This window comes from Sapajus apella, unplaced genomic scaffold (assembly GCF_009761245.1).
Source record: "Sapajus apella isolate SASKATOON/1434 unplaced genomic scaffold, GSC_monkey_1.0 scaffold33, whole genome shotgun sequence".
NCBI classification, from domain to species: domain Eukaryota; kingdom Metazoa; phylum Chordata; class Mammalia; order Primates; family Cebidae; genus Sapajus; species Sapajus apella.
In genome coordinates, this window is record NW_022436973.1 from 21,089,959 (window position 1) to 21,112,434 (window position 22,476).

The following is a 22,476-nucleotide window of genomic DNA, read 5'->3' on the forward strand; positions in this document are numbered from 1 at the left end:
ACCTAGATTGGGGTATTTTACAACATCCTTCCTTGGGACAACCCTGGGCTGAGAGGTAGCTGGTGCCAAACGCTGGGGCGGAGGAAGCATGAGAGCGTGGGTATGTCTTGCTAATGGAAAGTAATTATGCCTCAGCGATGTCTGGGGTATAATTTGGGGAACAAACTGCTTAGAACTCCCACGCATTGTGGCTATTGGATGTCTGGGACTACAAAGAGCCTTGATTCCAAAATGAAACCAAGGAAAGATCTTACAGGTAAGGGCACATTTGAGAAACGTAATTGATACGCTCTGGGAAGGGAAGAGTGTGGTCCCTTTAAATGATATCGAAGTGGGGAAGTGAAGTTCTGGGTAGAGGAGGGCGTGGTCCCTAGCGAGGGCTCTACCCCCACGGACCTAGGTGAGGACAGGCATTTTTGCTTTCCTGCCCAAATGGGGCATTTCCCTAGAGCACCCTGGCCTGCCGTGTCCCATCCTGTGCCTATAAAAACCGGAGACCCTAGCAAGGCAGAGACAGAAGCGGCTGATCGTTGAGAGGAGCACATCAGCAGAGGAACGCATGGGGGGCTGGACCTGGAGAGGATCACATCAGCAGGCACTGGCACGCCCGCAGGCCACCAACAGGCAGAACGGCGTGGAGTTTGGCAGGGGCAATCGGAGGAGAGCCCGGGCCCAAGTGGCCTGACTCCAGGGGAAATCCATCTCCCTTCTGGCTCCCCCATTTGCTGGGAGCTACTTCCACTCAAAAAAACCTTGCACTCTTTCTCCAAGCCCACGTGCGATCCAATTCTTCCGGTACACCAGGGCAAGAACCCCAGGGTGCAGAAAGCCCTCTGTACTTGCCACAAGGTAGAGGGTCTAATTGAGCTGGTTAACACAAGCCGCCTATGGATGGCTAAACTAAAAGGGCACCCTGTAACACACGCCCACTGGGGCTTCAGGAGCTGTAAACGGTCACCCTCCTAGACACTGCTGTGGGATCGCAGCCCCACAGCCTGCCCGTCTGTCTGCTCCTCTAGAGGTTTGAGCTGTCGGGCACTAAAGAAGGAAGCCACAACCCCTGTCTCACGCCCTGCGCCCTGCGAGGGAAACAAGGGAACCTTTCCCGTTTGTGTTCAACTTCAAGCGTTAAAGTTCCATAGCCAAATACTGGCTATAATACAAGTTGTCACAAAAATCACTAAGCAAAAAAGCAAACTATAGCATCCATGACCCGTTAAAATAAACCAACAAATAAAATTTGAATTAAAGTTGGTCATAATAATCTAGAGATCAATTATTAGAAATATGAAATGAATTTTGCAAGGTTGCTAAAACAAGAAAAATATATAAAAATGTATTTCTATGCATTTCTAGGTGTATAATCTAATAAAAGATTAAAAATAAAATTTATAAAATGGAAAGATATACCTCATTTATGGATTCAAAATTAAGCAGATCTCCCCCAAATTATCTATAGATTTAAGTAATCCAAATAAAAAGCCAAGTACTTTTTTTCCTTGCTTTCCTCCTTCCTTGTGATAATGGTATAGGTAAAATAAAAACCATAAGCATGAATATTATTCTGTTACTGAAAGTATAATTATCAAGTTTATGTAGAAGGCCAGGCATGGTGCCTCACAGCTGTAATCCCAGCACCTTGGGAGACTGAGGCAGGTGGATCACCTGAGGTCAGGAGTTCGACACCAGCCTGGCCAACTTGGTGAAACCCTAACTCTACTAAAAATACAAAAAGTAGCCAAGTGTGGTTGTGGGTGCCTATAATCCCAGCTACTCAGGAGGCCGAGGCAGAAGAATCGCTTGAACTGGGAGGCAGAGGCTGCAGTGAGCCAAGATCTTGCTACTGCACTCCAGCCTGGGTGACAGAGTGAGACTCAGGGTGAAATTACATAACAATTTATGTCGAAACATGGAAAATATTGCTATGTAAAGTAAATAAAATAGTATGTTCAATATAATTGTAGGCCTATATGTAAAGGTCTATGAAAACAGTTATGTTAGGGAGGTGGTATTAGATTTTCTTAATGCTTCTATTACATTGGCTTTTAAGTTAAAATTTCCTGCTTAGTAACTCCAAAAATATTGAGAATCCAAAAACATATAAACACATACAAAACAAAACAAAACAACAGCAAAAACAATGGCCAGAAGACCAGGCCTTTTTGTCCCTGGCAGGGTCAGTTTTTCCAAGCACTAGACTTCAGAATTCCTAGAAAAATAGGAGGCCCATTATGCAATGGAAATGCAGTCCCATATACCAAAATCATATATATATATAATATATATAATATATATATGTAATGTAAATACACACATATGTAATACACACACACACAAAATGGAAAGATTACATCAATAGTTATAGGGCCTTTGAGAAAACCAGTCACCATGCCATGCCATCTTGAGTATGCAGGAGCCTGAGGATGGAGACCCCATGTGAGGAATTGGGAAATTCCCTGTGTTTAGGGTCAGTCACCCTGAATACCAAACGCACTTTCAAACTGTACTCTCAATTCTCCTTTCAGAAATTGGACACTGGAAAGTTTTCAAAAGAAGGGAAAAATATACACTCTAATCTGGAGTTAGCCAGGATGTGCTGTCAGACAGTTCCGCTTTCAGTTTCTTACATTCTGAAGTTCTCTTGATTAGGAATTGGGTACCAGATGCAGTGCCTGATTCACAAAGCCCTTTGCTTGGTGTCTTCTGGATAAATGTGTGCCTCGCCCCGCCTGGGCACATGGGACACCCCCTGCTCCCCCAGCCCACCCCATGTACCTGAGGAGCTATTCTCACCTTCATCCCCATAGAGGCCAGGGACACTGGCAGTGAACATGATTTGTGGGCTGACTCAGATGATTATAAAATAAACGGAATTTAAAAATAATTCACTCACGTACCTAACTGGTACCTTTTCAGGATACACAAACTAAGTCAACAATATACAACCCTATAATAACCCAAATGACTCTAAGTGTTCTTAAAATGCCCTTAGAACTCCCCCACCCTAAAAAGCCTCAAGGATCCTGAAGATTTCTGTAAACCTCATGCTAGTGGCTTTGACCTCTAGGAAGCATCAGAATCACCCAGGGTCCCTGTTAAAACGCAGATGGCCGGGCCCCAACACCAGAGTTCCTGATTCAGCAGATGGAGCAGGACAGAGAATCTGCATCTCTAATGAAGTTCTCAGGTGGTGCTGATGTTTCTGGTGCCCTAACTTTTCTTTTTTTTTTATTTTAATTATTATTATTATTATTATTATTATTTTAAATAAAGATGGGGTTTCACCATGATGGCCAGGCTGGTCTTGAACTCCTCACCTCAGGTGATCCACCCACCTTGGCCTCCCAAAGTGCTAGGATTACAGGCATGAACCACCGCGCCTGGCCTGCACTAACTTTTCTAAATGAGTCTAAGGGGAACACTGTAATCACCCGGGGAGTTCTGTAGAACACTGATGTCTATATTCCATACCAAGAGATTGTGGTTCAATTCTTTTGGGCTGTGGCATTGGCAGCAGAATTTTTAATACTGCTTCTTCCTTACTAACTGGCATGGTTTGGCTGTGTCCCTGTCGGGGTCTGACAAGCAGACCCCAACCCCACAACAGATGAACAAATTCACTCAGACACAGAATACAGTGAAAGAGTGGGCTCGAAGTGTCCGTGGCCACTCAGCTGAAGGAGTTAATGGCTGCCAGCCGGACATGCTGGCCTTGCTGGCCTAGACAATTAAAATGACAAACAATAAAATGACACTAAGATTCCTAAATGCTATTAGTCAACCCTAAATGACCCCAGAGGACCCTAAAAGATGCGAAATAACTTTTAGTGACCATAAACTCTAGAAAAAAATTTAAATGCTGTAATAATTGAAAAATGTCCTAAATAACTTTAATAAAGTCAAGATATAATAAAAAGGTCTAAATGACAACAAAGGGACCTGCCAGGGTCCTACCAACTGTAAATCTAAAAACTTTAAAACCAAATCCTTGACAACAATAACCCTAAATCATCCCAAATGAATTTCAAAATTCATAAATAAAAGATCCTAAATAGCCACAAAATATTCTAAATGACCTGTGGTGACTCCTAACATCCCTAGAGGTTCCTAAACCTTGAATGACCCAACTTTAAAAACAAAGAACCCGGCCAGGCGAGGTGGCTCACACCTGTAATCCTAGCACTTTGGGAGGCTGAGGTGGGTGGATCATGAGGTCGAGAGATCGAGACCATCCTGGCCAACATGGTAAAACCCCATCTCTACTAAAAAATACAAAAATTAGCTGGGCGTAGTGGCATGCGCCTGTAGTCCCAGCTACCCGGAAGGCTGAGGCAGGAGAATTGCTTGAACCCAGGGGGCAGACGTTGCAGTGAGCTGAGATTGCACCACTGTACTCCAGCATGGCACATGGTGAGAGCAAGACTCTGTCTCAAAACAAAAAACAAAAACAAAACGAAGAACCCAAATGATTTTCAGTGATTCTAAATGACCTCAAATCTTTTTTTTTTTTTTTAATCCCAAGTCCTTATCTAGCCTACCTGGACCTGCTACCGACACACCAGGAATTCAGGCTATGTCCTAATGCCTGCCTCCCAGAAAGTCAATCCCTGAGACAATGAGCCTTGCCAAGGAAGAGGGCTTCAATCAGGAGCTGTAGCTGAGGAGATAGAAGATCAGTTTCAAATCCATCTCCCTGAGAGACTAAAATTAGGAGTGTATATAGCAGGAAAGAAATGTAACCATGCATGGGAAAACAGGAATTAGGGAGGCGTAAGCAAGAGGAGCTGGTCAACAGGAGGCAGGTGGTCGCTTAGGCAATCATGATGAGCAAGGGGTTTTGCCTCACCAGATGCAATGATCTGGTGCCAGATCCTTGATGCTATCTAGAAGGCCTGATAGTTGGTTTCCTGAGAAAGGAACTCAACTAAGACAAGTGTCACTTTCTCAGGTTTAAGACTGAGAGGATCAATTTCTCTGTTTCTTCAAAGAAACCAGGCCGGGAGCCGTGGTTCACGCCTATAATCCCGGCACTTTGGGAGGCCGAAGTGGGTGGATCACGAAGTCAAGAGATCAAGACTATCCTGGTCAACATGGTGAAACCTTGTCTCTACTAAAAATACAAAAATTGGCTGGGCATGGTGGCGTTTGCCTGTAGTCCCAGCTACTCGGGAGGCTGAGGCAGGAGAATTGCTTGAACCCAGGAGGTGGAGGTTGCAGTGAGCCGAGATCGTGCCATTGCACTCCAGCCTGGGTAACGAGTGAAACTGCATCTCTGAAAACAAAACAAAACAAAAACAAGAAAAAAGAAACCATGAACATCAGCTCTATGGGACAATTGGGTTGGTTTCAGACCTACATGGTCTACCTCAGGCCTCTTCTTGGGACCCCATGGCCTCCACCCTCCTGGAGGGTCCCTGGGCTTCAGCTGCACTGACCTTGCTGCCCTGCAAGCATATCCAGACCCGTCCTGCTTCTGGGACTGGCACTTGCCACTTGGTCTTTTTGGGACCCTCTTCCCCCCAGCTCATTACATGCTTGCCTCCTTTTTGATTTCCTTTTTGAAACTCTTCCTTCCTAGCCAGGCCTTCCCTGAACACCTGAATCAGCTGCCCTCCTGCCAGTTATCCTCTGCTTCCACACTCTTCAAAGTGCTTTTTGCAGTCTGAATGTATTTGTTGATTTATGTATCTCCTCCATTAGAACCTAAGCTCTGTGAAGGCATCCAGACCATCTAGGGCAGCACAAGGAAATTCCTTGTGGGTCCCAAGATCTTCACTTTAAAGCAGTTCTGTTGAATTTCACCCTGATCTTCACACGTATGGGACAAAGGACAGAACTAAAAGTCATCCCTCTGTTCACCTGACACAAATGTGTAACTGCTTCCTCTTCCCTGTGTCTATTTTATCTTATGTAAAAATGCCGATTCACTGAGCACCAGACGAATGCATAACTGACTACTCCTCTACCCCTTTCTCACATGTATGATGTGGTCAGTGAGTGCTGAGCAAAGAAGACTCAAAAGAATGCAACTGCGTGCCTTTCTTATTGCCTACCCTTTAAAAAGTTCCTTTCTTTTTCCTACAATAGTTGCTTTTTTTCCCTTTAAATATTGAGGTCCCCAGATACTCTTTGGAAAAAATGAGGACCACAGATTTTTCCTGAGCTTCTGTGTTCTTTTCCTGGGTGTGCCTTTAACCTTGACAAATAAACCTCTTAAAATGATTGAGACCCACCTCGGTCATTTTCTTTGATTTGCAACACTGTGATAACATTTGTGTAATGAATGAATGAATATCCAAATGTACCATACCAAACACCAAGACCTTATGCCAATGCTAACAGCCTCTAGGTTCTGACCCAAACTCACTAACAAGTGTAATCCTTCTTAAAATGAACTAACATGATCCTAAGCTATTAAATCACCTCAAATGGTCCTAAATCCTTTGTGATCCTAAACTACCCAAAGTGGTGTAAGACTTCAGACCCTCTTAGAGATTCTGAAGAGGTACAAATTACTCAAAACAACTTTAAATGCTAAATAATCTTCCATGAATATAAACGGTGTCAAGTGACATAAATCACCCTTAAAAAGCTCTAAGCAATCAACATAGAACCTAAACCTTAAAAATCTCTGTAAGACTTTTAAGGCATTTGAACCCTAAAAAATCCTAACTCAAATGCATAAAACATCCTGAATGAATAACTTCAGGATAGTCTTTAGAGTCTAAGCACTCTAAAGAACCAATCATTTAAATGACCCTATGGTAATGTATCTAACAACCTTAGAGACCTAATACTCGGAAGTGACCTCAGATGCCCCTAAACTACCAGAGAACTTGAATATGCAAGTTCTATGATTCTGGAGAGGATCTTGCTAGAACGTTGACTAAGATTCAGCAGACCTGGGGTGAGATTTGAGGCACTGTCTTTCTACCAAACTCCCAGGGGATGTGGATGCTGCTGATCCACAGGCCACACTTGGAATAGCAAAGCGAGAAGCTATATAAACCCAAAGGATCCTAAGCCAATTAAAACGACCCTAAATTCTAAAACGCCCTCAGAGGTCCCAGACAATCCTAAATCCTAAATAACTCTAAACATGCTAAAGTTTCTTAAATGATGCTTAAAACTTTAAGCCCTAGATTATCTCACAAAACCCTAAACTAACCCAAACAACTCTAAATGACTCTAAGGATCTCAATAAACTCTAAGAGATCTTAAGCCTTATACCTCCCTAAGAGCCCCTAAAAATTTAAATTTGCTTTAAATGACTCTAAACCTCAACAGTCCAAAAGACTCTAAAAGATCAAAGAGATCATAATTGCACCTAAAATACCCAAACTATTCTAATTGCTCCAAAATTATCCTAAACCTAAAGTGACCTTAAATAGTTTCAAAGGAACCCAAATCTAATGAGCCCAGCCTTTTCAGCCTCAACAACATTAATGCTAACTCCAGTGCCCTTGACATTAACAACTCAACAATCCTAAACCCTAACAGGCAATGGAGCAGACACCTCGTCAGTGACCTGTCCTGACCCTCATTACCCCATACCTCAATGATTCATCTGTTACCCAAAGAGCAGAGCTCTGTTTGTGTGCTTGGACTTGAACCCTGACTTAGGGATCCTATTGATGTTGCACCAGAAGACCCCAAATTCCAAATGATGATAAATTAATGGATGGTTGACCCTGACCCCCTTGACCCTGACAACCCTGAAAGTCTGATTATCATAAACCAATGACCCTGAACTCTAAATTCTGTAAAGAGGTTGGAGCAGACCTACATACACCCTGACCCGAACCCAAGCCCTACATCTCTCTTCTTAATGATCAGGTACTTTCACCTAATAATCCCAATGACATGAGAAGAGCAAGAGACTACCCTGAGGCTTTCTTGTTCCTAAATGTAACTCTGAGTCTGATCCCAAGGGCCCTAAACTCTAGTAATCTCAATCTTAAACCCTAAACCCTAAACAGTGACAATATAGTATTAAGATATCCAGCTGTGAGGTTAACTCTGATATTCCTGATGAACATCATCAAGCTTTACCACAGAGCTCTCTACTCTAAGCCCACGTGCATGCCTATCACCGAGGGCATTATTACAAAGTAAGATGAACTCATATTTCTAACATTCCACTTTTGAACTGGGATCTAAAAATCCATTTGAGGATCACGAGCCATGTTGTTCTCAATTTAATCACTGAATTCATCCTGAATTGAGATAAAAAATAATGCAGATTTGGAGCTTTATCAGATGAAATATAAGTTACCCCTGCAGCGGTAATGTTCTTCAGGACAGTGTGACATTCAGCATGTTGAGAAAAGTGGGGGAGAAAGTCCAGGAGTAGCTACTTAAAGGACAAGAATTCACATGGGATATTATAAACGAATTATGCTGAGGGATAATGACTTACACTGCTTTATCTCCACCAAGGAAGATGCTCCAAAAATGCATCTCCCAGAAAGTTCAAGATCCATAATACTGTCTTTCTTGGGGGGACATATTGAAAGAAAACATTTTATTTTCAATGGACAACATAAATGAGATTCAAGTCCTGGTAATAAAGATTGGTCTGTGTAATAATGTCTTTATTCCAAATTTGTAGCAGAAGGATATTAAAGCTTACAGACCTATCATCACACCAATTCCACTAGCTAAAAGTAGATGCCAAGGCATAATATTAAGTGAAAACAGATCGTTGCTTAAAGATACATACAGGATGATATTTATGTATCACATATGCATGAAAATTAATTTATATATATATACACAAAATCCTTAAATAGATAGACAGATAGATCTCAGTAGACTCTAAGAGATTTTAAGCCTTTTTTTTTTTTTGAGATGGAGTTTCGTTCTTGTTGCCCACGCTAGAGTGCAATGGTGGGATCTCAGATCACTGCAGTGTCCACCTCCCAGGTTCAAGTGATTTTCCTGCCTTAGCCTCCTGAGTAGCTGGGATTACAGGGGCCCGCCACCACGCCCAGATAATTTTTTTGTATTTTAGTAGAGACAGGGTTCCACCATGTTGGCCAAGCTGGTCTCGAATTCTTGACCTCAGGTGATTCACCTGCCTCAGCCTCCCAAAGTGCTGGGATTACAGGCGTGAGCCACTGGGCCCAGCCAGATCTGAAGCCTTATACCTCCCTAAAGACCCTTATAAATTAAAATTTGCTTTAAATGACTCTAAACCCCAGCAGTCTTCATGTATATATAAAGATTGGAAGGATGTAATTGTTAAGGGTTATCATGAAGTAAGGATAGGGGCTCGGGGTAGTGGCTTTACCTGTGCTCAATTAGCTTTTCTCAAAACATAGTTTGTCTTTTCTTCAATGACAGACATGCGCATGGTTTAGAAAGTCAAACAAAACCAGCTGTCTCTTGCTGCTACCACCCTCTACCTCCCCTTCCTCCCCACGCCCTTCAATTCTTCTAGCTGATTCTTTGGTGCTTGCCACCATATCTGTAAGTAGCATGTTGGTATCGCTCTTCCTGATTTGCTCATCTAGGGCCTTATCTTTCTCCATCTCCCTCCCCAGTTCTTAGGTCTCCATCCTGCCAATCATAATTTGTGGTTATCGCACGTCCAGACTTTACGCTGTATAGCTGTATAAACATGCTCTGCAAAGATGAATGTGTGCTGCACTGGGCTTATTTCTGCATTTTTAGCACAACTTTTTATTTTCCTTGAAGTTAAAAATTGTCCTTTCATTTGACTAGGTTTTAATGTATTTTTCATGAATTCACCCTCATACTTGTTCCAAATTCTCTAAACCTCTCGTCAGTCTCCCTCAGCATTCTACCCACTGTGTCTCCTTGGATACCTGTCCCCTGGGGTGACTCAGCCTGGTGCTGGTTGTCAGCTCTTCATCAGCTACTGGGGTTTGTGTAGCACACACACACGCCCTGTCTTCATCTTCATTTCCTCTTTCTTGCAAACCACACCTTCCTCTTTTGGATTGACTTTCTGCCACTAGCAGGATTGTAAATTCTGACTTCTCAGGCAATGCTGTCCTGTAGAATGAAAGCCCATGGGATTCAGGAGTTTCTGATTTTTCAAGAAAACGCAGAAACCCAGAAACACAGGTTATTATCAGAATCTCTGTTTTTTTTTTTTTTTTTAAAAACTCACTATGCCAGACAGAGAAAGACTATCACCTGGACTGGCTTGTAGGTTACCACTTTGTTATCACTACTCTGGTTAACTCAATCTAACATTAAACTGGTCTCCCGGGCCATGCCTATATCCTTGGGTTCTATAGTTCAAGATTATTAAGAGTTTAGGCTGGATGCAGTGGCTCACGCCTATAATCCCAGCACTTTGGGAGGCTGAGGCAGGCAAATCCCTTGAGATGAGGAGTTCAAGACCAGCCTGGCCAAGATGGTGAAACCCTGTCTCTACTAAAAATACAAAAATTTGCCAGACATAGTGGCACATGCCTGTGTCCTCATTTACTCAGGAGGCTGAGGAAGGGGAATCTCTTGAACCCGAGAGGCAGAGGTTGCAGTGAGCCGAGATCGTGCCACTGCACTCCAGCCTGGGCAACAGAACAAGGCTCTGTCTCAAAACAACAACAACAAAAATTTTAAAACTTTAGAAGTCTATATGTTTAGAAGATTATAGAAGAAAACACATGTATTTCCCCATCCAAAAACAAATGGAGGGGAGCTGCTGGCCTTACAAGATTTGTTGAGGGTTTCTTTAGTCACAAGGGTTTGGCTTGGAGCTTGACATTCGAGGCAGGTACTGGTTGTGGAGCCTGGGTTCAACCCCTCCCTGAGATAAAGTTCATTCCTCTTGCCATCATCACACCTGCATCTCCATCATTCCAGCCACTGCAGGTGAGGTGCATGCCCTTAGCTAACAGGGCACAGCCTTTCCACCTCCGCAGAATGCCCTGGATGTCCCCAAGGCCTGGAAGATGGGGAGGCAGCAGAGCCTCTCTCCTGAAGTCCCAGCAGGGGAGCACCTCTGCCTCAAGGTCTGGCAGGCATCTGGCTGTGCAATTGCCCCACAGGCCCGTGTGCTCATTCTCACACACATAGCTATGCATCCCATCACCTTCAAGCCACTGAAACCATACCCTGGCTTGGGTCATCTTTCCCAATTCTGCTCCAGTTGCCTCCTGATGTGAGAGGGCCAGGAGGGCCTTTGACTCAGGTTCAAATTCATGAAGGGCCTTCAATACATGCTTTTGACATTCTCACTAAATGAGATGCAAGAGTGTCTTAGTTTGGGATCCTTCAGAAGCAGACATTAAGACCAGGATTTGAGGGCTAGTAATTTATTTGGGACTTGATTCTAGAAAACAATGGAAGTGGAGTGGGGAAGTGCAATAGGGAGGGGAAGGAAGTTTATTAGGGTGTGTCATTAAATAAGTTCTGATGGTGGGCAACTGGAGCTCAGGCCCAGTGGAGACCTCTGGGAGCCAGTGTGGGAGGTACCTCGAAGTTCTTCCACCTAAGGGTGAGGGAGCTGGGGTATTTATATACCAACTTCCATTAGGCACTGGTTGAGGGCTGCTCTTGGGGGCTGGAGAGGCATAAATTCCCTGACACATTTGCTGTTTATACAGGCAGAGCAGGCTCTGGGGGCCAAAAAAGCCTGAAGGCCAAGGGACACGGTTGATGGCCACTAGAGGCATATGTGCACAGACATGGCGAGTGGATATTAGATGTCCATATTTAAACTATTCTACACTTTTGTAAACTTGTTTGGGCATTTCATCATCTTTTAATTTCCTGGACATCCTAAAAAAATGCCTTTTTCCTCCACTCCAGATGACATTCTTGGAATTTATTTCAGGTCTGCCTAAAAATATTAACAATCTAAAATAACCTCCCTCTCTCAAGATCCTTGACTTAATGCAATTTGCAAAGACCCCTTTCCTATATAAGGCAATATTCATAGGTTCCAGGGATTAGGACCTGATATTTTGGGGGACATTTTTCAGCCTACCACGCTCTAGAAGATCTGAACTAGTTTGGAAAAAGGGAAGTTGGAAAAAGAAAGAAATGTCTTCAATCAGTTGGATAACCCTGTTTAACAGACAAGAAGATACACAACATGGGAAGTCTGATGCATTGCCCAGTCATGAGCGATAAAGGGAAGTGAATGTGGCCGAAGCAGGGCTAACCCCAGACCAGCTCTCAGCACCCCACTTCCCCTCTTCTCTTCTTCTATGCCAACTCCAAATCTCAATGCTGTCACAAAATTCTGGGTAATTCCCAGAGCAGTTAGTGAACTGGGGAAGCTTTGGTTCTTTCCCCAGTCCTTCATTTGACACTGGAAACAAGATCTCAGGCAGAGAGAGACAAGAAGGAGAGTGTTTTCACCTCCGGAGACAGAGTGCCTCCCAGAAGAGGAGCCCTTTGGGAATTTGGGGGGCCAGACCCTCCTCTGTGGAAGCCTGAGTGACATGCTGAAATTGCCCCTTTATTTCCTTGCTTTCCACCCAAATGATTTGTTCCAACTTGTCCCACCTTGGATGAGGTCGCCTCCATTCTCTGATGGCCCCATCTGAGATATTCAACTTGACTTTTCTTGCTCTGTGGTTACAAAGCAGCTAATCTTTGTAACCACAACAAACCAGTACAGAGAATGACCTATTACACAACTCAGTAAGCTGGGAGAGGTGGTGCCTGCCTGTAGTACCAGCTACTCAAAAGGCTGGGGTGGGAGTATTGCTTGAGCATGGGAGTTTGAGGCCAGCCTGGGCAACAAAGCGAGACCGCAGCTACAAACAAAGAAAAACGCAATAAAGTTTCAAACATTGAGATGTTCCCTTAGCAAGGTTGGTAATTTTGGTCTCTGGTATTTGGAATTTAGGATATAGGTTTTTTTGTTTTTGTTTTTTCATTTTTGAGATAGGCTCTTGCTCTGTTGTTCAGGCTGGAGTGCAGTGGCAGAATGTTGGCTCATTGCAGCCTCAATCTCCTGTGCTCAGGCGATCCTATTGCCTCAGCCACCTGAGTAGCTGGGACTACAGGCATACCTACGCCCACCTAATTTTTGTATTTTTTGTAGAGACAGAGCTTCGCCAAGTTGCCCAGGCTGGTCTCGAACTCCTGAGCTCAAGGGATCTGCCTGCCTCAGCCTCCGGAAATGCTGGGATTATAGGTGTAAGCCACTGCGCCCGCTCTCCCTCTTTAGACTCGGCCTGGAGGTGATCCCAAGGGTGATCAGGTTGGGGACCTGTATCTTTCCTCCATGCGGTCCCCCATTGACTTTTAATTGCACTTAGAATGAACTTAGGCCTCCTACACAGACTTCAAGTCCCTCATCAGCAGCCCCTGGCCTTGACCTCCTCTCACTTACCTGCCCTCCTGCTCCCCTTGCTCACAATGGTCTCCCCATGCCCTCATTGTATTCTCACCGTGGGCCCTTCCATGCAGCGTTTCCTCTGCCTGCAGTATCTTGTTGGGAAGAGACAAGTTCCTGGCATGGCTAATTCCTTCTAGTTCATTCTCACTTTTCAGGTCTCAGCTCAAATGTCCCCTTTGCAAAGAGGCCATCCTGACCACCCTAGTTAATGTCTTCCTTTCCCATTTTTGGGAAAAGGAAAAGATTTTTGTTGAAAAATGTGCATACAGCGAAACACACCTATCCGAAGTGACCAGTTGGGAGAGTTTGGCCAAATGTATACATCTATGTAGCAATGCCCCAGTCAAGGATACGATAGTCTCCTCTTATCCATGGGGTATGCATTCCAACACCCCCAGTGCATGCTGGGACCATGGATAATACTGATCTTGATTGCCATCAATCAGAACACATTTCCATCATGTTTCTATCCACACCAAGGCCTTTTCCATCTTAACTAAGCTCTTATCATGCACCATGGTCATTACTTTGCAGTTCGAGCACATATTTCTTTCTCCATCTTCAGAATTTCATGAATAGAAGATTCCTTGTTATCATAGATCTTAGCATCCTCAGCTAAGGCTGCTTATTAAGTCTGGAACTTTGACTTTTTCCCTTAAAGAAAGCACCTTGCAGCTTCTCTTTGGCATATTCAAATTGCTAGGATCACTATGGTCATTACGCTTTGGAGCTATTGTTAAGTAAAATAAGGGTGACTTGAACGCAAGCGCTACCATACCAGGATGTCATCTGAAAAACTGAGATGGCTACTAAGTACCTAACGGGCCTGGAGCATGTGCAATGTGGACAAGCTGAACAAAGGGATGCATCACACCCGGGGCAGGACTGGGAGAGATGGCGCAAGATTTCATCACGCTGCTTAGAATGGCATGCAATTTAAACTTATGATTGCTTATTTCTGAAATTTTCCATTTAATATTTTTGAGCCTCAGTTGAACATGGGCAACTCAAATTGCAGAAAGCAAAATCACAGCCAAGCCTTTTCCCAGCCTCTTCTTATCCCGTTGTCTTGTTTCATGGATGTCACTTAGCTGGGCAGGAAAGCGTGGTGCTTATTTATCTGTTTGTTGTTTGTCTCCTGGGAAAGCAGGCACCTCTGTCTTGCTCGCTGCTGTATTCCTCATGTTCAAGATACCCTTCTTACTGGCACTGAAAGAAGGAACCGTCTTTGCATTTATCGGTGCATTGCAGCCTCTGACTTCCAATGCTGCCCCTCGCCCAACTTCCATGGGTTTAGGCATTGCCCTCTCCGTGGAGGGACAGAATTCAAGACGCAGGTGGCTCGGGGTGGAGGGCACCCCTAGTCCCGGGGCCCTGGGGGTGAGGATGCCAGAGGCTTTCCTTTCTCCCGCGCCCACCCGCTGTGAGAGCGCCACCTCGGAGTCACCGCCTGGACGAGGAGGCGCCGTGGAAAAGCCAGACGTCGTTTTTGGCGTCTTTGGAATGTGGGGAGCACGCCTGGGTGTGAGCGCTACAGTTTGCGAGCGTGAGGGGCGCCCTGAACGTTTCCGTCTAGCAGAAACCCCGACAGGTGTCCCCAGAAGTCATCAAGGCAGGCAGGTGTCCAGAGACCATCTCCGCGAGGAGGGAACGGCGCCCCCGGGGCACTTTCTGTCTCTGCGACCCTAGGAGGGTCCCACCCTGGTATCAGCTGACTGTCACAGCAGGTTTGCTTGTCCCAGGGACGGCCCTGGGAAAGATGTGGGGCTAGGAAAGACCCGGGTGGGCCGGAGGACTCCTGAGGCCCAGCTCTGCACAAGGCGTCCCTGCGGTCCTTCGGGCTGCCGGGCGCCTGGGAGGGTGGTCTGGCCTCGCGGGGTGGGTGATGTCCGCGCGCCCCCTGGTGGTCAGGACCCGGTGCAACGCCCGCCTCCCCGCTCTTCCTAGCAGGGGCGCCAAAGTGGGAAGGAAAAAAGACTACAACTTCTATTTTGATATAATTAACATTTTAAAATCTTAAAAATAGTGACATTTGGCCTTGGTGTCTTTACTTGGTTTGTGTGTCAGTTCCATATCATGAGGCAGCTTCCCTGGGCTCAGTAGTTTGGGACCTAAAGCTTTCGACACATTCCTGGTGTGTTTTGATGCCTCTGAACCAGACTCCTCAGGTTCAAATCCTGTCCCTCCTGAGGTGAGACATTGGATACTCTCTGCCCGCCTCCATTTCTTCACCTGCCTAATGGGCATAATATTAGTGCCCATCTCATGGGACTGCTGCGGGGACTAGACATCTTTAAAATACCTAAATGCAGATTAGAAGGGATCGTGGCAGGCGGGAGGCAAGGCTAGATTGCAGCTACGGACAGAGCAGCATGCAGAGGCTCACATTGTGAATTTCAGCCCCAGATCCACTGCAGGAACAAACCAGCAATCCCAAGAGGCCCATAGACCCTCTGAAGGAGGCAGGCTGCTCCTGCAGGACCCGGGAGACACTCTAAATACTATGAGTGCCCTAACTGCACAAGTGGAAAAGGGAAATCCTCCTCTCACAAACACACACCCCCACTGGAGAAGCTGAAGTTCTGTTTGTGGGAGAAGTTTCTGACTACCTGTCGATGAGTCAAGTTAGAGAGCCAAGGGAAAGACAGGGGTAGAGGAAGCAGCAGAAAGGCCCTGGGAGCTCTCTGGGTCCCCAAGCAGCCCATTCCTGCCTGGTACCACAGAGATCCATCGGGAGGGTGGCCAGAGGAGCAGGGGGTAAAACTCCACAGGGAGAAGGAATTCTCTAGATGAACTTTGTAACAACTTACACTGGGCAAGAAGTCTCCTGGCCAGAATGCTGGGGAGGGTGTGAATCATGGAGACTTCACAGGCAGGGGAAGAACTAAAGCCTTTTTCTCTCCCAGCTGGAAGGCAGATAGCCTCGGGCAAGTTTTCAAGCCTGTTGCCTAGAGCCTGAAAACAGACTTGGGGCTATTGGTGGAGGCACGGTGGGAGGGAGACAGGTCCTTTAGTTTGCGGGAGCTGGTGAGGCTTGTGACTGCCGGCTTTCCCCCAATTCCCTGACAACCTGCATGATTCAGCAGAGGCAGCCATCATCCTCCTAAGTACACAATTTGAGTGACCTGGGATTCTCACCTCCATCCCACACAGCAGCCACAACAAGACCAGCCCAAGGAGAGTCTGAGCTCAGACATGCTGAGCCCCACCCTCACCTGATGGTCCTTGCCTGTCCACCCTGAGTGAAACACAAAGGGCATATAATCTTGGGAGTTCTAGGGCTCCGCCCACCACTGGTCCCTCTCCACACTACTAGAGCTGATGCTTTCTGGAAAGCGCCACCTCGTGCTAGGAGGCTAACAAGCACAAACCTAGAGCATTAAACCACCGAAGCTAAGGACCCTCACGGAGTCCATTGCACCCTCTGCCACCTCCATCAGAACAGGCACTGATATCCATGGCTGACCAACCCATAGACAGTTCACATCACAGGACTCTGAAGACAACCCCTAGTAACAGCTCAGAACAGGGTAGACTCGCTGGGTGGCTAGACCAGAAGAGAGACAACAATCACTGCAGTTCAGCTCACAGGAAGCCACATCCATAGGAAAAGAGAGAGAGAACTACATCAAGGGAACACCTGTGGGACAAAATAATCTGAACAACAGCCTTCGGCCCTAGACCTTCCCACTGACAGAGCCTACCTAAATGAGTAGGAACCAGAAAACCAACCCTAGTAATACGGTAAAACAAGGCTCTTCAACCGCCCCCTCCCCCGCCAAAAAAAAAATCACACTAGTTCACCAACAATAGATCTGAACCAAGAAGAAATCCCTGATTTACCTGAAAAAGAATTCAGGTGGTTAGTTATTAAGCGAATTGGGGAGGGACCAGAGAAAGATGAGGTCCTAGGCAAGGAATCCAAAAAGTGATACAAGAAGTGAAGGGAGAAATATTCATGGAAATAGATAGCTTAAAGAAAAAACAAAAAGTCAGGAAACTTTGGACACAGTTTTAGAAATGTGAAATGCTCTGGAAAGTCTCAGCAATAGAATTGAACAAGTAGAAGAAAGAAATTCAGCCCTTGAGGACAAGGTCTTCGTTTTCACCCAATCCAACAAAAACAAAGAAAAAAGAATAAGAAGATATGAACAAAGCCTTCAAGATGTCTGGGATTATGTTAAATAACGAAACCTAAAAATAATCAGCATCCCTGAGGAAGAAGAGAATTATAAAAGCCTGGAAAACATATTTGGGGGAATAATCAAGGAAAAGTTCCCTGCCTTGTGAGAGACCCAGATATTCAAATACAAGAAGCACAGAGAACACTTTTTTGGGAAATTCATTGCAAAAAAGATCTTCACCTAGGCACATTGTCATCAGGTTATCCAAAGTCAAGGGGAAGGAAAGAATCTTAAGAGCTGTGAGGCAGAAGCACCAGGTAACTTAAACAGAAAAACCGATCAGATTAACAGCAGATTTCTCAGAAACTCTACAAGCTAGAAGGAATTGGCACCCTATCTTCAGCCTTCTCAAACAAAACAATTATGAGCCAAGAATTTTCTATCCAGTGAAACTAGGCATCATATATGAAGGAAAGATACAATCATTTTCAGACAAACAAATGCTGAGATAGTTTGCCATTACCAAACCACCACTACAAGAACTGCTAAAAGGAGCTCTAAGTCTTGAAATCTATTCTAGAAACACATCAAAAAAAGAACCTTTTTAAAACATAAATCACATAGGACCTATAAAACAAAAATACAAGTTAATAAGCAAAACCAAAAACCAAAGTACACAGGGAACAAAGAGCACAGTGAAAGCAACGGTACCTCACATTTCAGTACTGACCTTGAACATAGACGGCCTAAATGCTCCACTTAAAAGATACAGAACTCACCAACTGGCTGGGTGCAGTGGCCCATGCCTGTAATCCCGGTACTTTGGGAGGCCAAAGAGGGTGGATCACCTGAAGTCAGGAGTCCAGGACCAGCCTGACCAATATGGTGAAATACTATCTCTACTAAAAATACAAAAAAAAAAAATTAGCCTGGGCATGGTGGCATGAACCTGTAGTCCCAGCTACGTGGGAGGCTGAGACAGGAAAATTGCTTGAACCTGGGTGGTGGAGATTGCACGATTGCAGCCTGGGCAACAGAGTGAGACTCTGTCTCGAAAAAAAAAAAAAAAAAAAAAAGAAAACTCACCAACCAACTACCTGCTGCCTTTAGGAGACTCACCTAACACATAAGGACTTATGAAAACTTAACGTAAAGGGGTGGAAAAAGGCAATTCATTAAAATGGACACCAAAAGCAAGCAGGGGTAGCTATTCTTATATCAGACAAAATGAACTTTAAAGCAACAGTGGTTAAAAGAGACAAAGAGGGACATTATATATTGGTAAAAGACCTTGTCCAATAGGAAAATATTACAATCCTAAACATACATGCACCTAACACTGGAGCTCCCAAATTTATAAAACAACTGCTAATAGACTTAAGGAATGAGCTAGACAGCAACAAATAATAATGGGGGACTTCAATACTCCACTTACAGCACTGGACAGTTCATTCTGACAGAAAGTCAACAAAGAAATAATGGATTTAAACTATATCTTGGAACTAATGGACTTAACAGATATATACAAAACATTTCATTCAACAACTGCAGAATACACATTCTATTCAACCGTGCATGGAACTTTTTCCAAGATGGACCATATGATAGGCCATAAAAAGAGCCTCAATAAATTTAAGAAAATTGAATTGCAACAAGCACTCTCTCAGACCACAGTGAAATAAAACTGGAAATCAACTCCAAAAGGAACCTTCAAAACCACACAAATACATGGAAAGTAAATAATCTGCTCCTGAATGAGCATTGGGTCAAAAACCAAATCAAGATGGAAATTTAAAAATTCTTTAAACTGAATGACAACAACACGACCTATCAAAACCTCTGGGATGCAGCCAAGGCAGCGCTAACAGGAAAGTTTACGGCCCTAAACACCTACATTGAAAAGTCTGAAAGAGCACAAACTCACATTCTAAGGTCACCACACATCAAGGAACTAGAGAAACAAGAACAAACCAAACCCAAACCCAAACCCAGCAGAAGAAAGAAAATAACCAAGATCAGAGCAGAGTTTAATGAAATTGAAACAAACAAACAAAGTACAAAAGATAAATGAAACAAAAGGCTGGTTCTTTGAAAAGATAAATAAAATTGATAGACCATTAGCAAGATTAAGCAAGAAAAGAAGAGAGAAAATCCAAATAAGCTCACTAAGAAACAAAACAGGAGATATTACAACTGACACAACTGAATTACAAAAGATCATTCAAGGCTGCTATGGACACCCTTACTCATATAAACTGGAAAACCTGGAAAAGGTGGATAAATTCCTGGAAGAATACAACCCTCATAGCTTAAACCAGGAAGAATTAGATACCCTGAACAGACCAATAACAAACAGTGAGATTGAAATGGTAATTTAAAAATGACCAACAACAACAAAAAAAGTCCAGGACCAGACAGATTCACAGCAGAATTATAGCAGACATTCAAAGAATTGGTATCAATCCTTTTGACACTATTCCACAAGATAGAAAAAGAAGGAACCCTCCCTAATTCATTCTATGAAGCCAGCATTACCCTAATTCCAAAACCAGGGAAGAACATAACCAAAAAAGAAAACTACAGACCGATATCCTTAATGAACATAGATACTAAAATCCTTAACAAAATACTAGGTAACTGAATCCAACAACGTATCAAAAAGATAATCCACCCTAATCAAGTGGGTTTCATACCAGGGATGCAGGAATGGTTTAACATATGCAAGCGAATAAATGTGATAACCACATAAACAGAATTAAAAACAAAAATCACATGATCATCTCAATAGAGCAGGCAAAGGAAAGAGAGAAATCATAGATTACACAAACAAATGGAAACACATTCCATGCTCATGGATGGGTAGAATCAATATTGTGAAAATGACCATACTGCCAAAAGCACTCTACAAATTCAACTTAATTCCCATCAAATACCACCATCATTTGTCACAGAATTAGCAAAAACAATTGTAAAATTCATATGGAACCAAAAAAGAGCCTGCATAGCCAAAGCAAGATTAAGCAAAAAGAACAAATCTGGAGGCATCACACTACCTGATTTCAAACTATACTATAAGGCTATAGTCACCAAAACAGTGTTGTACTGGTATATAAACAGGCATACAGACCAATAGAACAGCATAGAGAACCCAGAAATAAACCCAAATGCTTACAGCCAACTGATCTTCAACAAAGCAAACAAAAACATAAAATGAGGAAAGGACACCTTTTTCAACAAATAGTGCTGGGATAATTCACAAGCCACACGTAGGAGAATGAAATGGGATCCTCATCTCTCACTTTATACAAAGATCAACTCAAGATGGATTAAGGACTTAACCCTAAGACCTGAAACTATAAAAATTCTGGAAGGTAACATTGGGAAAACCCTTCTAGACATTGGTTTAGGCAAGGACTTCATGACCAAGAACCCAAAAGCAAATGCAATAAAAACAAAGATAAATAGCTAGGACCTAATTAAACTAAAAAGCAAATTTGGACCTAAAAAGGAACAGTCAGTAGGTAAACAGACAACCCACAGAGTGAAAAAAAACCTTTACAATCTATACATCTGACAAAGGACTAATATCTGGAATCTACAGTGAACTCAAACAAATCAGGAAGGAAAAAAAAACAATCACATCAAGAAGTGGGCTAAGGACATGAATAGACAATTCTCAAAAGAAGATATACAAATGACCAACAAACATATCAATTACTAATGATCAGGATACTACCTTACTCCTGCAAGAATGGCTATAATCAAAAAATCAAAAACAGTAGATGTTGGTGTGGATGCAGTGATCAGGGAACACTTCTATACCGCTGGTGGGAATGTAAACTAGTATAGCCACTATGGAAAACAGTGTGGAGATTCCTTAAAGAACTAAAAGTAGAACTACCATTTGATCCAGCAATCCCACTACTGGGTGTCTACCTAGAGGAAAATAAGTCATTATTTGAAAAAGATACTTGTACACATATGTTTATAGCAGCACAATTTACAATTGCAAAATCATGAAACCAACCCAAATGCCCATCAATCAGCAAGTGGATAAAGAAACTGTCATATATATATATATATATATATATATAAAATGATGTATCATATATATGTGTGTATATATCTATATATGATGGAATACTACACAGCCATAAAAAGGAATGAATTAACAGTGTTTGCAGTGTCCTGGATGAGACTGGAGACTATTATTCCAAGTGAAGTAACTCAGGAATGGAAAACCAAACATCGTATGTTCTCACTGATCTTTGGGAGCTAAGCTATGAGGATGCAAAGGCATAAGAATGATATGATGGACTTCAGGGACTTGCGTAGAAGAATGGGAAGTGGGCAAGGGAAAAAAGACTACAAATATGGTGCAGTGTATGCTAGGGAGATGGGTGCACCAAAAATCTCACAAATCACCACTAATGAACTTACTCATGCAACCAAATACCACCTGTACCCCAATAACCCAATAACTTATGGAAAAAAAATTAAATGCATTTATTTTTATTTTGAGAGACAGGATCTCTCTCTGCCACTCAGGATGGTGTGCCGTGGAGTGATCATAGTTTACTACAGTCTTGAACTCCTGGGCTCAGGTGATCCTCTTGCCTCAATATCCCAAAGTGCTGGGATTGCAGGTGTGAGCCATTGCCCCGATCTAAATAATTTAGAAAAGTGCCTTGGTGGGGACCATACAAGTGGCAGAAATGATTATTTTTTTCAGTTTTACTTAGACTAAAACTGTCACAAAAATCCTAAGAGGCTTAAGCATGACTGTAAAAAATACAGATCAAGATAATCCTGCAACACAAGTGCAAGAGAGTGAGAAGATGAACCATTAAATGATGATATTTAAGAGCACATGTATGTAATGTTATAAATAAGTGTCAGCACTTACTGGGAATGCTCACTGAGTAGGTGTCCAATCTGAAAAGTTTGGAGACCACGGCTTCTGAGCCTGGATGGCGACCAGCGAGCCTCAGCACAGGTGCGGCTTCTGAGCCTGGATGGGGA